The following is a 16,247-nucleotide window of genomic DNA, read 5'->3' on the forward strand; positions in this document are numbered from 1 at the left end:
TGTGTGTGTTTTGGATATTCTCCACGATGTTGGGAGATTAGAGCAAAAGTAAACAACGGTGTCTGTGGAACAGTGCGCTTTACCTGCTGTCCGTAAATGATATTGGTTTCTGTCTTTCAACACTACTATCTTTTTAGGCCCACGCGTAAGAAAAACTGCAAGTAAATGGTCGCTGTTAGTACAAAAGTCGATGTTGTATTTACTTGACGTTTGCCTAAACGTGTTGCTGCGTGAGTCAGGAAACGTGCACCGAAACGGACCAACACCTTGGGGCTGTGGTGCCCGAATCCGATGCAGGGCGCTTTTGTAGCATTGTCCACGAAATTACTGCGTGTGTGTATATGTGCGTGCGTGTCAGACGGAGGAAGAATGAGAGCGCCGAGGCTGAAAGGACGCAGGCACGGCGAGGGCGAGGCGTGATGAGCGGGCCCCCAGAACTAATGCCCTTCCGCGCCAGGTAGTGCTCCGAACCAACAGGCGGCTTTGGGGCGGCTGCAGCCACAGCGCTAGACCACTATACAGATTCGGAAAAAAAAGACTTACAACTAATAGTCTGTTCTGCTCCTGCTGCTCGTGGGATCATATAGCAACACGTATACTGATTATACAGCGAAAATGTTAATACCCATGCAGTTTCTCGAAGTCGGTGCAGTACAGAACGGAGGAATGTAGTTCACCCTCACAGTCGGCGCACGAACACCGATGTAGCACGCATGTGATCGTGGTATGGAAAATGGACTCAAATCTCATAACAGTGCAAAAGCATACCTGTGAGATGCGTGTTCTACTGCCACCTACCGTCATCAGCTTGATGCCACTCTCGTTTTGTCACATGGACACAAGCGCACTGCTCTTTATCACCTTGCACAGCTCAGATTTGACGGTCAGCTGTTTAGCGTTTGAAGAGAAAATCCGTTTTAACCGGATTAATGTATTCAAGCCTTGGTTTTCCTCTAAAATTTTTAACCCTCACACTTCCCTCTGTTACCGGATTAACTACTCTCTGATGCCTCAGGATGTGTGACATCAACGCATCAGTTCTTAGTAATAAATTTCTTTTCTCTCTGATTCCATTCGGTACGCTTTCAGAAGGTGTACGATCTACGCATCTAACATTCAGCATTCTTCTGTAGCAGCAGTTTTCAAAACCTTTTATTCTTTCCTTATCTGAACTCTTAATTGTCCACGTTCCACTCCTGTAGATCGCTACACCCACGTCATACATCTTCAGAAAAGTCTTGTTAAGAGTTATGTTTGTTTTTGATGACAACATATTTATTATCTCAGTAAATGTGTTCTTGCTATTACCATTTATGATCTCTATTTGTCGCCGTTCATTGTTTTCCTAACCAGATAGCAAAATTCGTCTCTAACATCTAGAGTCTTATTTCCTGAATTGATTCCCACAGCATTATACTGAAAAGGTAGTCTCAAAATTGCGATGTTTGCTCCAAGAAAATGTGTAGAGAATATTTCGTCAATAGGCAGTATTATAGACAAATTCGTAGTTTCTTGTTATGGAGTAATGTGCTAGCTACAAAGTCATTTCACATGTCTACATTACTTCCCGTACTTTTGTTGGTATTCAGTATATAGGAACTTCTCAAGGCAGTATCTGTTTCGAACTGCTCCTCCAATATCTTTGTCGTCTCTGACAGAATTAAAATTTCATCATCAAATTTCAATATTTTTATTTCTTCACTCTGTAGGCCTACTTTCATTCTCTTTCTGAATTGCGTCTTACTTTCTTGGACAGCTTTCTCACTTTTCAGATTCTACGATATTTTGAGAATGCTACCACACTGTGTCACTCGTTTCTCGACTGATGCTTGCCTTCATGAACTTCGAGTCTTATGACTGTAATCTGGTTTCTGCAGAAACTATACGTCATCTTTCTTTCTATGTATTTCGTCCTTGTTGCTTTCACTATTTCAAAAAAGTACACAGCAGTGGTAATACATAATGTAGGGAAGTAGCTTTATAAAATTTATAAAACAGAGTTACAGGAAGTTAAAGCTAATAATAAAATAATAATTGCTTACCAAACACTTAATGTCTATCTTTCGTGAAAACCTTATGAAAATAAAAACTTTGAACATAGCTGCTAAGGTTCAGTGACCGTGTCAGAATTATATTAGAACAAATAAGCCCTCGGTCACTAATATTAAATCAAAATTGATCAGGTTTCGACGCTACTATGAGCGTCGTCTTCAGAATTAAACTAACTATTCTAAAACATATTAGGTATATAATGCATTAATAAAGTTAAAGTTTGTACTGACTGGAGAGAGAGATGCAGTACTTACCAGTCACATTTTAAAAAATCTAGGCCGGAAAGACAATGTCATGAATAGTTGTAAATAAGATGGCGAGCCGCTAAGGGCTGCTCGTACTTGAGTGAACATGGGTTGCAACCCTTGCAGTCTTGTTGCAACCCTTGTTCACTCAAGTACGAGCAGCCCTTAGCGGCTCGCCATCTTATTTACAACTACTCATGACGTCGCCTTTCCGGCTTAGATTTTTTAAAATGTGACTTTTAAGTACTGTATCTCTCTCCAGTCAGTACAAACATTAATTTTTTTGATGTATTATATACCTAATATGTTTTAGGACGGTTAGTTTAATTCTAAAGACGACGCTCATAGTAGCGTCGAAACCTGGTCAATTTTGACTTAATATTTGTGACCGAGGGCTTATTTGTTCTAATGTAACCTAATGAAAATTTTCAAAACCCTTAACAACTACCACCCAGTAGTGGACGCTAGGGACCAGGTTGACTACCACTAGTGTATGTGAATATATTCCTTGACTACACAAGTGACTCCGTCTTTTTACCGCTCGAAATGATGAAGCGCGGTTTGCACGAAACATGACTGACGGGCTGTATACCCAGCACTTCACGGAATGACAAGAAGCTACGAATTTTGTTTATACAATTGCCCATTAATGAAATGTTCTCTGCGCAGTTACTTGAAGCGAACATCGTAGTTTTGCGACTTCCTTTCCCGTATAATTTTCAAATTCTTTTCACCAAGGCCGAAGAAGCTTGGAGATCAGTACTGTTCATCTTGCTTGCAATTGAGAAGGCGTAGTCACTGAGATTTCCCCTGATAACGGTGTGGAGACTCTCAAGAGTAGTTGGTGCATATTTCGTACTGCATGTAAATCTTTCTTCCGTTTGTAGAAATCATGATCAGATTTAAAGAAAGGAACCGGCTTCGTTAACAACTTAACTTTCAGCTTTCCTCCCTCCTTCACTTAATAAAAAAATTTAGAGCTTCTTCTTTGCCAATGAAAGCTATTACTCTTTGGGCTAAGAAGGTACTGTATTTTTCCTCTGGAGTTTAAATAGCACAACACTCATCGGCCAAACCACAGTTCACGGAATGGTTAGAGTAACTATCGCTCACTTCTAATGTAATTTCTAACAAAATTTCGACATCATTCGAATGAATGTGCAAGGAATTAATTAATAAATAACACATATGTAGGTCCTCAGAAGAAGTAGATGATTTCGGTTCCATACCTCATTCATCTTATTTTATCTTTCCGACATTGATAACATTAATTGGATGCCTCAGTACTGTGAAACTCTGGAATCTGTACAAAGACAGATACTGTTAGCAAGCATAGGTTACGAAGAAAACACGAAGAAAATTAACTCAGTTTTACCTTTATTGTTAACACTTAGCAGTAACGCAACTGATATTTATTATGGATATAAAATGAGTTGCAAATTAGAGCGAATGGTAACTGTGAACAACTGTCAGTGAATCTATGAACAGAAACTGACATTCGCTTTAAAAATTACGATCGCGTTGTGCCAGGTTATCTGTTTACCGATATGCCTTCAATGAAGGATATGTCTTTGCCGTGTTACGCATGCACTTTCTGCTGCAGCTACGGTAGGGATGTACATTTCTCCATTTACCTGCCGTTCTACGAATTTGGTGATTTTTAGCATTTTTGAAAAAAATACTTAAGAGTGCGTCTTCGCAGCTAAAGTTTCCAATATTTCTGGTTTTGCAGCTATCATATTCAGCTACAAGAAACTCCTCTTAGAGCAGTGGTAGCTAGATGGCGTAATGTGCTGTGAGGTACCGATGACAAATAGTTTGTTCGGTATGGGCGTATTGAGAAAGACCGCCTAAATTGTGGTCCTTCTCCGCGACTGGCTACTGCGTTCGGAAGTTGCACACAAAATGATAATCTTCTGTTATTAATAGTAGAAAAGCCAAACAGCATATTTACTTGCATTTCTCAATAGCAGGCTATCATTCTGTTGTTTCAAAGGCGTTAATTACCAGCAGAATAGTAAACAGCCGCTAAACGAAAAGGCAGACGAAGCACCTTGGACGGCGGGCGAAGTGGTTCCACTCTACGATCACAGCTGGTTCGGCAGTCTTGGAGGACAAACATGTTGATTGCCACGGTCGTTGTCAGTTAAGACTTTATAAGCAATTTGATTATGTGGACATGTAACCGAGAACAATTTGATAGTAATTACGCAGATACGTAGTTCATTCTTATGTTTTTGTGAAAATGTGAAGATTGGAGATTATTTGTGACTGATAAAGTGGAATATAATTGTACCGTTTCTGGTATTCAGTTAACAAAAAGTGAGTGGCATCCCGCATAAATAAACTGATGGGAAATTTAATTATTTATAAAATATCGGTTCCTCGCTAAGAGTTTATTACAGCCTCAGTATAACGGATCACGACCTACGTGCGGTTTTTTGCGCAGGGGACCACGACAATAGAAGACTGCAGGTTGGTGAACATTAATTAGAACGTGCATTCCATTCAGGGCGCTGGAAGCAAATAGGCACCTCGCTTGAGCTGCAGTCTTAGTACAGATGAGATCACTGACACGTCATCTGTGGTAAAACAGAGGAGGTATGAAGGAGAGAAATTTTCGAGGGAAGGGGTTTATCATACTCACGTATGTACACCCACTTTTTTTCAATTTGCCGTAAACTTTGACACTGTTTTTCTTTCGGTGTCTTCTTGAAAAAAAATGATCAAATGTGTGTGATATCTTATGGGACTTAACTGCTAAGGTCATCAGTCCCTAAGCTTACACACTACTTAACCTAAATTATCCTAAGGACAAACACACACACCTGTGCCCGAGGGAGGACTCGAACCTCTGCCGGGACCAGCCGCACAGTCCACGACTGCAGCGCATTAGACCGCGGTGTCTTCTTCATGTACAAAAAATTTCAGGGCAGATTTCGACATGTCAGATTGTATCGTTCCCTTGTAATCTAAGTCGTAGATTCAGTACGGTTTCTTATGTTTCCAAATTTCACCGCGTTAGGCCCATCATTTGCGTATGTTATGTACAGCACAGGCTCTAACCTAGATTTAAGGAGACATTACTTTTAATAGTGCTAGCATGCAGACGCACCTCACAGTGAACTGGTATTTTACGTGTTGCAGTCGTGCACTAAGTTACTGTGCGCGGTGAGAATTGGCGGCATTAGCAGGCAGCCATCAAACCGCGGGGCGCTGGTTGCCGTCGCGTTTTATCGCATCAGCCGGCTGGCGCGGCGGCGGAGTCAGCAGAAGCGGCCGCGTCGCTTCCCACAGCCGTAGCAGTCCGGGCCGTCAATTCGCAGACTTGTTTTTCGCGGCGCGGCGCTCGGTTTAACGAGGACCGCAGCGCAGTTTTAAGGGCGGCGAACGTGTGTCCCGGTCACGTCCGGCGTTTTAAAATATGCGCGCGTGCCTCACCCCGGGAATAAATCCCGCGGACCGCAGCACGCCGGCTGGCTGTAGCGGGGGCCCCGTCTGGTCGACAGTAAACGGGACGCCCACCACCACGCCGGCCGGCGCTCGCTGGGGAGAGAGCAGCCGAGCCGAACCGACCACCGCAGGTCTTCATTCCACAGCATCGGTACTCGGGAGGATGAAGATGAGCTGCAAACCGCTGGTCCTCAATCTGAGCCTCTACTGATAAGAGTCTCTAGAGGGGTCGAATGGATGCGATCAAAATTTGTCATTTACGACAAAATAATAGAGCGACTAACAATTTTTGACTTTATTTTGGCCGACGGTGTGGTCGAGCGGTTCTAGGCACTTCAGTCTGGAACCGCGCGACCGCTACGGTCACAAGTTCGAATCCCGCCTCGGGCATGGATGTGTGATGTCCTTAGGTTAGTTAGGTTTAAGTAGTTCTAAGTTCTAGGGGACTAATGACCCCAGATATTAAGTCCCACAGTGCACAGAGCTATTTGAACCATTTTTGACTTCTGTGGTGTGCGTACTGTAAGACCTTCGGTACACACACCATCAGATTATTTGACTTGTCGCTATAACGAAGTAGGCGAGTGTCAGTAATATGTCTCGTGGTCTTATTGTGGTGTGTTTATCTTCTGCCATTAGGTCAGACGATAGAAATGCCACTTGCACGCTTAGAGTAGCAGATTGACGGTGACCAACTTTAAACAGAACTTGATTAATTTTCACACACATTTATTAAAATAATAACAAGCATAAAAATAACTTAACTTGGTTCTGGATGCTGTTTACAACTGACAATCTGAAGTTCACATATCTCTGATACTTGACAAAGTGTTTACTCATTTATCTTCATGGCTATGTACAGGAATATGGCAATTGTATTAGTCGCAGACTGAAACTTGACTATAGACTGGTACAGACAAATGCAGACTGGTACAGACTAATGCAGACTGACTAATCGGAGGTCTGTACACTCGTTATAATACCTCGCGCTTTCAGGTATCACTGCGCGAGTGTGATCTGCGGGGAGAAAAGGTTCTACGTTAGCAGCAATCTCATTGGCTGCGTTACATATTAATACGCGGATCGGCGGAAGCAGAATTTGGTCCGTTTCTAAGACAGCGCCATCTCGTAGTGCGGAGACGGACGAGCGCTGCGCCTGCGCTGTTGTGCTTAGCGGGGCGCGCTCTAGTGGGAAAGTTGTGTACGCGCTGACTACGCGGAACTATGTACACAACAACTTCATTTTAACTGAGTTATCTACAAGATCAAGATGTGCACGGTGTCCATATGAAAACTCACTGATTTCCAAATGCAATTTAAAGAAGACATCAGACATAGACAACTGCAGTTTGTGGTATCATGACTCAAGGTTCGTACAAGTTAGTCCACAGCAAGTATACTGACGGAAAGAAATCTCACCGCCATGAAATAACTGATGTAGGGTAATGAAATCTCTGGAATATACTTGTCTAGGTAACATGTTTAAGTGATTAACGTTGCAAATTCACAGGTTAATTTAGGCAGGAGAAAAGCTATTGCAAATGTGAATTGCTGGCACATCAATAACCGGTGTAAACGCCAAAATGTTGAACGCAAGCATCCAAACGTGAATACGCTGTGTTTTAGAGTTCTCGGAGGTCAATTTGTCTGATGCCTGTTGCACTTGGTCGGTCATTACAGTGACGGTTAATGCTGTTTTGGATGACGTTAAAATAAACTTCGTGTCGATTGAAATAAAAAATAGATCAAGTTAAAATTATCTTATCGTAAGTGACATGTCAATAAAGGGACGTTTAATGTTGTTTTTGGATGATGGTGGAGTTGTCGCGCACTGATAGCCTGTATGTGCTCGATTAGAGAAAATCTGGTGCCCGGGGAAGCCAAGGAAAAATGTCGACACTCTGTAGAGCACTTTTGGGTTGCAACATCGGTATCTGAGTGAGCGTTATCCTGTTGGCAAGCATCCCCTTCAATGCTGTTCATAAATAGTAGCACAACAGGTCGACTCATCAGTTTGACGTACAGTTCTGCAGCCAAGGTCCGTGGGATAAACACGAGCATGCCACAACTGTCATACGAAATCGCACCCCACACCATAGATCTGGATGTAGATACAGTTTGTTGCAGATCCTCAACTGACGTCTTTCTAACGAACACATGGCCATCACTGGCACAGAGGCAGAAACAGTTTTCATCAGAAAACCAGACCTCCACCCTGCCCTTTAATGAGCTCTCGCTTGAAACCAATTTACTTGCAAATGGCGGTAGTTTGGGGTCAGTGAAACACACCATACAGGGCGGCTGCCTCCAAGCTGTCCTCGAAGTAACTGATTTGCAACAGTTCGTTGTGTCACTGTGGTTTTAACTGCTTCTTAAATTTCTGCTGCAGAAGCAGTACGATGCGCCAGAGCCATACGCCGAACACGATGGTCTTCCGTCTCGATAGTGCCACATGGCCGTCAGCCCGGTCTTCTTGAGACCGTACATTCTCGTGAGCGCTACTGCTAGCAATCATGTACAGCGGGTACATTCCTGCGAAGTCTTTCTACAATATTGCAGAAGCAACATCCAGCTTTTCGTAGCCCTATTACTCGATCTCTTACGAACTCAGTGAGGTGTTGATAATGGCGTCTTTGTCCTTTTATAGGATTACTTGACTTACATCAACTCATCACGTCCAGTCTGAAAGGTAACTAATAAGATGCGCTGCTAAACCCGTAGGACATTAAAGCTCAACCAAAATCAGAAATTTAAAAGGCAAAGCCGTATCTTAAAACAGTTCCTTAATTAGGCTGAAGGCCCAAAGAATCTGACACTTTAAGAGCAAATACCTTAAATTCAAAGACGGCTGAAGGCCCAACACTTAAGGCTCAACAACATTAATTAGAAAAATGTCAAAGGCTTTACGTAAAACAGTTGTTAAATTAGGATGAAGGCCCACACCATCTGACGCCTGTAGACCTAAACAACCTTAATCTAAAAATCGGCTAGAAGCTGTACAAGTACAAACAACAAGAACAAACAAGAAAAGGCAGTACACCCAGTCTCAGACGTTCCGAGGATCGGCCTGGAATTCAAACACTAACGCTTGCTTAGGTGAGACAGGCAGTCGGCCCAACCACTGTCGATCCGATGACAACTCAACAGACAGTCAGCGGACCCACTAACAAGATAACCTCCGCTTCACCCGACCAGCGCACAACGGGGTGTTCAATGGAACAACGTTGGAGGTACTAGCGCCGACAACCAATTATACATTGAGCTGTCAAACCTCACACCGTGCTGGACAGCGACAACACTATGAGGAAAATACACTGTCTAGATTTACGTCAGGGCCAGGGCAGGTAACTGGAACGTTAATGTCGTACAACTCCTTCTTGATGGTGTGGTCATTTTTCTGTCAGTGTAATACGCAGACGGCGCTTAGTGACTATAGGGACATGATAGCGCAGTGGCTTGTCGCCTTCGAGGTGCCATGATCACGGTGAACTTTGACCATGCTTTTGATAGGGTGGGCTATGATTTCCTAGCTGCGGTCATGGTCCTCGTGCTTTCCTTCCAGCCTTTATCGATGTTATCCTGCGACGTCTTAGTGGTGGATGATCCAAAGTTCTGGTTAATGAGCGCTTGGCGGGCATCCCTGTCAGATTCGCGACTGGTCCGTCAGGGTTGCCCGCTCTCAACGATCTTATATGCAATTGCTCTTGAACCACTAATCAGCGTACTGAATCATTGTCTCTCAGGGACAACGCTGCGACGGAACACATTTCATTAAAGGACATGAGATCAAGTCAGCACTGGAATGGATCGCGCAATACGGGACGGCGGCTGGTAAGGTTACGGACATGGAAAAGTATGAGACGACGAACATGGTATAGGCCTCGATGATGGCAGCTTAGCGCCTCTGAAGTCGATGGACACGATAAAATACCTGGACATGCTTCATTATCCGCGATGCGCGGTGATTAATTATACATGCCTTCTATAGGTAGCCGAACTGGCGTAAGGATGCGCTTTTTACGAGCATTGGGTATTGTCCAACGAGTCACCTCCATTAACACTAGCATGGCACCCAGAACATCGCACGTAGTTCACATTTTCCAAATGACGGCCGTAATGGCACAGCATTCGGTTATTTCGTCAGCGTCGGAAGTATCGCAAGATGCGGTACGAATCTCTCACGCTCCCCATACGCGACGATGGTTGGGGATTGTTAGTGGCCGCGATGGCCGTGAGGTTCTAGGAGCTTCAGTCCGGAACTGCGATACTGCTACGGTCGTAGGTTCGAATCCTGCCTCGGGCATGGATGTGTGTGATGTCCTTAGGTTAGCTAGGTTTAAGTAGTTTTAAGTTCTAGGGGACTGATGACCTCACATGCTAAGTCCCATAGTTCTCAGAGCCATTTGAACCATTTGATTGTTAGTGCCCGTGGATCGGCAGCGGCACTTTATATCAGCTCAATGGTTGAGCTGCGGACTCATCGCCGCAGTAATGTCATTGGTCTCCTCTCCGAACCACTGACGCCTGCGTCCTGCCTTTCGCCCATTACTGTTGCACACATCGCGCCCTCTCTCTGTCAGCACCTTAATCCTTGAATATACTTTTGTGTATGCCAACTTCCCCAGAATCAGAGCACCAACGGCGAGTGACATATATTATCTAATGATGAGCAACCATGCCCGAAATGATAGTCTCCGTTCCACGGTTGTATGGCCTGTGTTGTGATGCGCCAGTCACAGTGGCTTTGTTAGTTCGGTGGTGCATGTCGCGTACCTTGTCTTTTATGAGACACATGAGAAGCAGATTCGACTGCACAAGTTTTCTCGCACTACCGCCTGATGGATACGCACGAAAGTCGCCTGGAGTGTCGACCTTCAGCAGACGTGAGGCTGCTGGCCTTTTATCTTCGAACTACGCCACATGCGGTCGAGTCACGGACGTTATTGTGCTCAGAAATGAGTATTTTCCATCTGTGAAGGCCCACGATCTGATGTGGATCGAAGGACTATCAGTTTACTATCTTCTCCGAGACTGTACTCAGGATTTGCTAGACTATTGGGAATTCTTATAGAAATGACATGACTCTTTCACGAAATTTTTCCCGATACCGCCAACATTTTGCATTTTATTTGGGTAAAATTTTGACGGATCGTCCCCGCAATTGGTGCATACCGGGCTGGAGGAGGTTCACGCACTGGTGATCTACCACTCGTTTATTCTTTTCATTATACTGTTGTCCCGAAGATGTTTATTCTCTGTTTAAGGGGTTCTTCCATTGTTTTACATGCACATCCGAGAAAAGAGCAGTTAAGGCGATCGCTTCCGTAGAGTGAGAAATCCGGGTACGAGACTCGTTCCGGCGCAAATTTTCATTCTCGCCAATAAATTGTGCAGCTGGATTTTCATCACATTTGCAAATGCGAATATAATTATTAACTGTTTTTTCGATTACAGCTCAAATGCTAATATCCTATTTTATTTCAAGTGTAGTTTATTTTATTATAATGTGTATTCGTTCGTCGCTTATTTTAGGCACACATCCAGTACGTTTCTGGGTTATATCATTAATGTCAGCCACATATTTCATAATGTAACAGTGTAACAATGTTTCCTTGAAAGTAGGATGTATTGCTCGATACTCCACCAAAGCTGAAATAAGTACGTGCGAAAAATTGTAGGTTCAGTCTGATAACATTCGGTTAAACAAGACGCTGCTATCATTATTGACTTCCCAGTATTGGTATTGAAAACAATGGGAAGCTTAAAGGTAAATGGCTAAGAAAACCGTTAGAGCCAGTTTGCAATTTAACACGAACCTCCATTAATTTACTGTTAACAAAGTCCGCATCTGAAGTTCTCAGATAGATAAATTAGGCGGTACAAGAATTTTACAACTGTGGTACAAAAACAGGACACGCTTGCTCCAGTTTATCTCCTTGGCTTAATGTGTGAATTGGCTGTAAAAAGTTTCTTTCAGTTGTTTTCATCAGAAACTTTATATACAGCCCAAACTGCTGTCACAGGGAAACTTCGACAGCCGATTATCTGGGTCGGATACGAGCACAGTGTTTTCATAGCCTCTCCTGTTAGTCTTAAATGTTTCGCAAGGTAGCGCGAAACAAGTACACGCTGTCGCTGCAGCCTTTTACGATCTCAAAGTTCTCACTGGTGCCTCGGTGGGCCGTCTCGTTGGTCTTGGTGCCAGCGACCCTTGCGAGTAATTTACGGCTTGTGTAAACAAATAAAGCTCTCGGAGGCAGCAATATTTCAGTGACGTTTAACGACACAACAGGAAGGATTATCTGCAAATCATCTTCCTGCAACGAGCCTTACCACCATCATCGTATTTTCAAGATTATGTTCATTGAGGTGAAGTAACAGACATGAACATCTCGATGTCTAAAAGAAAAACAAACTTCAGCTCTGTGGTATGTGCTGTTAAATGTTCTTCGCTGATGCTGCTGGCGATCTGTTGAGACAGTAAGCCATCGAACAGTCGGTCAAATGATTCTGAAATGAATGTGAACATGGCGTAAAACATTTCGTCACCTGAGCGGGATGTGTAGTCGATAATACGGAAGAACTTACAATTTGATGTCAGCTAAAAATGACCGTCATTTATTCTGTTGAAATGTTGTGAAATTTTCATACTAAAAGCTAGCATGAAGCCTGACAACTAGTTAAGAATCTAGTCTTCATCAACACCATAAATAGACAATGAAATCCGAAAAAATACTTCTTTCATATCTGAATGCATAAAAAAAATGTAGTGCTTGTGGAAGGTTGACGAATGAGGGAATCTAGCAGGCATACGTCTCTTTGATTTATAACCGAGTTCCGTAATTTATTTCATTTAAATGTAGACTGCTTATAACATAACTTCTGACAAAAAATTTTCTTGTGTTTATCTGATTTGCTTTGATTCCAGACCCATACTTTGAAAGCTGCCTGTTCGTGTGAACTTTCATTTTTTGCCCACACTGTTGTCAATTATCTCAGATCGCCAGTTTATGTTTGCAATGATTTTTATGCTCGTTCAGCTTCGATTAGCCGAAGCAAGTTCTTCGAGCGATCTCCGTGTGTCTCTACTGACGCATTTGGTATCTTTGCAGGCGTATTTGGGCCTCCACCCAATATGATACGATTGTGGGTGTTTAGCCACGGGGCGATATGGTCTCAAATGAGTTTTTACAATTCTGTTCTACGGAAGGATGTGTGATCTATTTTGCTTCTTGCTTCGTCCGGTTTCGATGTGATCTGGTTCCGAGTTTATGAAATGACGAACTTGTGGGTGAAATCCTTTGCCACCTACAGTGGTGTCCAATAGGCTACATATAGGTTATTTCAGCCGTGCATTCTAAATATTTGCGCAGTTATCATGCTTTCATTCCGTGTACGGAACTTGTAATGGTATCCTTCTACGTGGTGAAATGAAGGTTCACAGTTTGTTCCATTTTCGGGAAATGGTAGTTGAGTACAGGATCAAGTAATTTCTTTCCAGTCCATCGTGTCGTAGATTTTAACGTACCATCCTCTACTGCGCTGTGAAGATTTATTGTCTCACGACAAATCGTGTACTGACTATATGTAACTTCGTTATTCTGTTTGAGAAAACTTATAGTGTCAGCCACAATGAGAATGCATGTGCGCTTTGTCAACCGTCTGTATATATACAGGGTGCGTCAAATCATGTATACACACTTTGAAGCGTCATAGAAAATTTATTTCCCGTTCTAGAAGGTTAAACATCTGGAAATGGAAAGCTTACAGTTCAATTGGAAAAATAAATTTACTTTGAAAATGTGATTAATGTTCAAACTGGTGGCCTTCAGCATCAAATACATTTCTGAGTACGAGTCACCGCTGATTCCGTACATCGTACCAAAGTGTCCAATGAGATTTCTGCGCACACCGCCTGAATCTCATTCCAAAGTGTGTCCAGGTTACGTGGTTTACGTTAGTACACCTCATCTTTTACTGTGCCCCATAAGAAGAAATCCAGCGGCGTGAGGTCTGGAGAGCGTGCAGGAAACTCGATTGGTCCCCTGTGTCCTATCCACTGGCCTGGCACATTGTGATCCAGCTTTGCTCGTAAATTCCTATGATAGTGCGGCGGGGCGCCATCTTGTTGGAAATAAAATTCATCATTACCGTATAATGCACGAACGGCAGGGAATATGGAGTCAGCAAGCACTGTTAGGTACGTTTCTCCAGTAACAGTACCTTCAAAATGGAAAGGCCCAATGAGTCCCCTTGCAGACAAACCGCACCGCACATTTACACCAGGCAAATTCACAGCCTTTTCAACTGTAATGTGAGGATTATCTTCAGCCCAGTACACACAATTGTGCCTATTGACAGTTCCATTGAGTTTGAATTGGGCTTCATCCGACCAAATTATGCTACCCATAAATCCCGGTCCACGTCCTCACCATCTCCTGAACCCATTCACAAAATTATAATCTGGATCATCGTCACTTAGCTGTTGCACCAGCCTTGGAATGTACACACGAAACTTGCCTTTCTTCAGAATTCGTAGCACACTACTTGCACTTACATTACTCTCACGTGCCGCTTGCCTTGAAGATTTTTGAGGCGAACGCTGAAACAGTTCCATGACCGCAGTTTTGGAATCATCACTTGTAACTGTCCGAGGTCGCCCTGATCGACCTTTATGCACATCACACACTGATCCATGAATTTCGAATTTGTCTCGTAGACGTGTAATTGTTAACCTTGAAGGTGGTTCTGTACCATACTCACTTCTCCACTGTCTTCGAACTGCAGCTACATTCTCAAACTTCCAGTACCACTTAATTATCTGCTTCCGCGCTTCAAAGCTCAAACGTACGTCCACCATGTTGCAGGTACTTCCTTGCCACTGTTGCCACCTGTTGAAGAAACATAACATTACTTTCTCACAGATATTTAACCTTGTAGAACGGGAAATAAATTTCCTTGACAGTTCAACGTGTGTATACATTTTTTTGACGCACCCTGTATAACACTGAAGTGTCAAAGAAACTAGTATAGGCATGCGTATTCAAATACAGAGATACGAACAAGTAGAATAGGGCACTGAGGTGCGCAACGTCTATATAAGACAAGCGTGTGGCACAGTTGTTACATCGGTTACTGCTGCTACAATGGCAGGTTATCAATATTTAAGTGAGTTTGTACGTGGTGCTACACATCTCCGGCGGTAATCCGGAAGGATACCGCCCTTCGATTGGCCTTTCGGTTCTAATCGAAGTGTTAGGTATATTGCAGGTGCCAGCCACCCTGCAGCGGTCCAGCCAGCAGCCAGCAGCCTGCAGCCAGCGTCCAGCAGCGGCCCCAGCCAGCGTCCAGCAGCGGCCCCAGCCAGCGTCCAGCAGCCAGCAGCGGTTCCAGCCAGCAGCCAGCGTCCAGCAGCGGTCCCAGCCAGCTTCCAGCAGCGGTCCCAGCCAGCGTCCAGCAGTGGTCCCAGCCAGCATCCAGAAGCCTGCAGCATCCTGCAGCCAGCAGCATCCAGCATCCAGCAGCATCCACACCCTCCCTCTGCTCCTTCCGTTTCTGCAGCCCCCGCTAGGGTGGTCGCCCGGCGGGCTACGGCCCACGCTCAACTGTCCCCTTCACCTTCATCATCATCGTCTTCACCGTCGCCTTCGCCATCACGCTCACCGCCTCCGGCGCTGACTCCAGCAACGGGACCTGCCACTCCCCACCACATTCCAGTCGCTCCCATCCCCCACACCTCCTCCGCGGCCGTCAAGCACCCCAGTGGCACCCCTGCCTCCTCTACTCCCAAAAATGCTCCGCCTCATCCCCCTTCCCCAGCCCATGATGCCATGGATGTCTCCCCCCCCTCCTCCTCCTCCTCCTCCCCCTCCTCCTACCACTACATCCTCTCCCGTCCTGATCCCTCCCTTCTTGAGGCCCAGAACCTCACCCTCTTCCTTCGCCAGAATTTTCCTGGTGCCCCCATTTCCCTCCTCACTCCTCGCCGTGATTCGGTGCTCATCTCCTCCCCCAGCCCTACCCTCCACACAGATCTCCTTTCCCACATCCTTGTCACCCGCTTTGGCCCTAATGCTTCCCTCACCCCTGCTCCATCCCCGCCTCCCTCCCGCCAACCCCAACCCCCGCATCGCCCGCCAATCCTTACTCTGCTTAGTCTGGCGATCACAGAGGAGGAGGTGTTGGCGGAGCTCAAGGCACATCCCCATCTGGAGGTGCGTGCAGTTCGCCACATCCATAACTCAGCCGGCCCCACCCGCCTTATGCGGGTCTTTTTTGAACATGCCCCCTCCATCGACCGTCTCCTCAAGGAGGGTGCCCTTCTCTTTCACCAATGCTACCAAGTTGACCCTTCCTGTTCCCCTCCTCAATCCTTCCGCTGCCAAAGGTGCTTGTGGTATAATGCACACCCAACATCTGAGTGCCACGAGGCCCCCACCTGCCCGCACTGTAGGCAAGCCCACCTTTCATGGCAGTGCCCTAATCTCCAATCCCCCT

This window comes from Schistocerca americana, chromosome 4, assembly GCF_021461395.2.
Source record: "Schistocerca americana isolate TAMUIC-IGC-003095 chromosome 4, iqSchAmer2.1, whole genome shotgun sequence".
Lineage (NCBI taxonomy): Eukaryota > Metazoa > Arthropoda > Insecta > Orthoptera > Acrididae > Schistocerca > Schistocerca americana.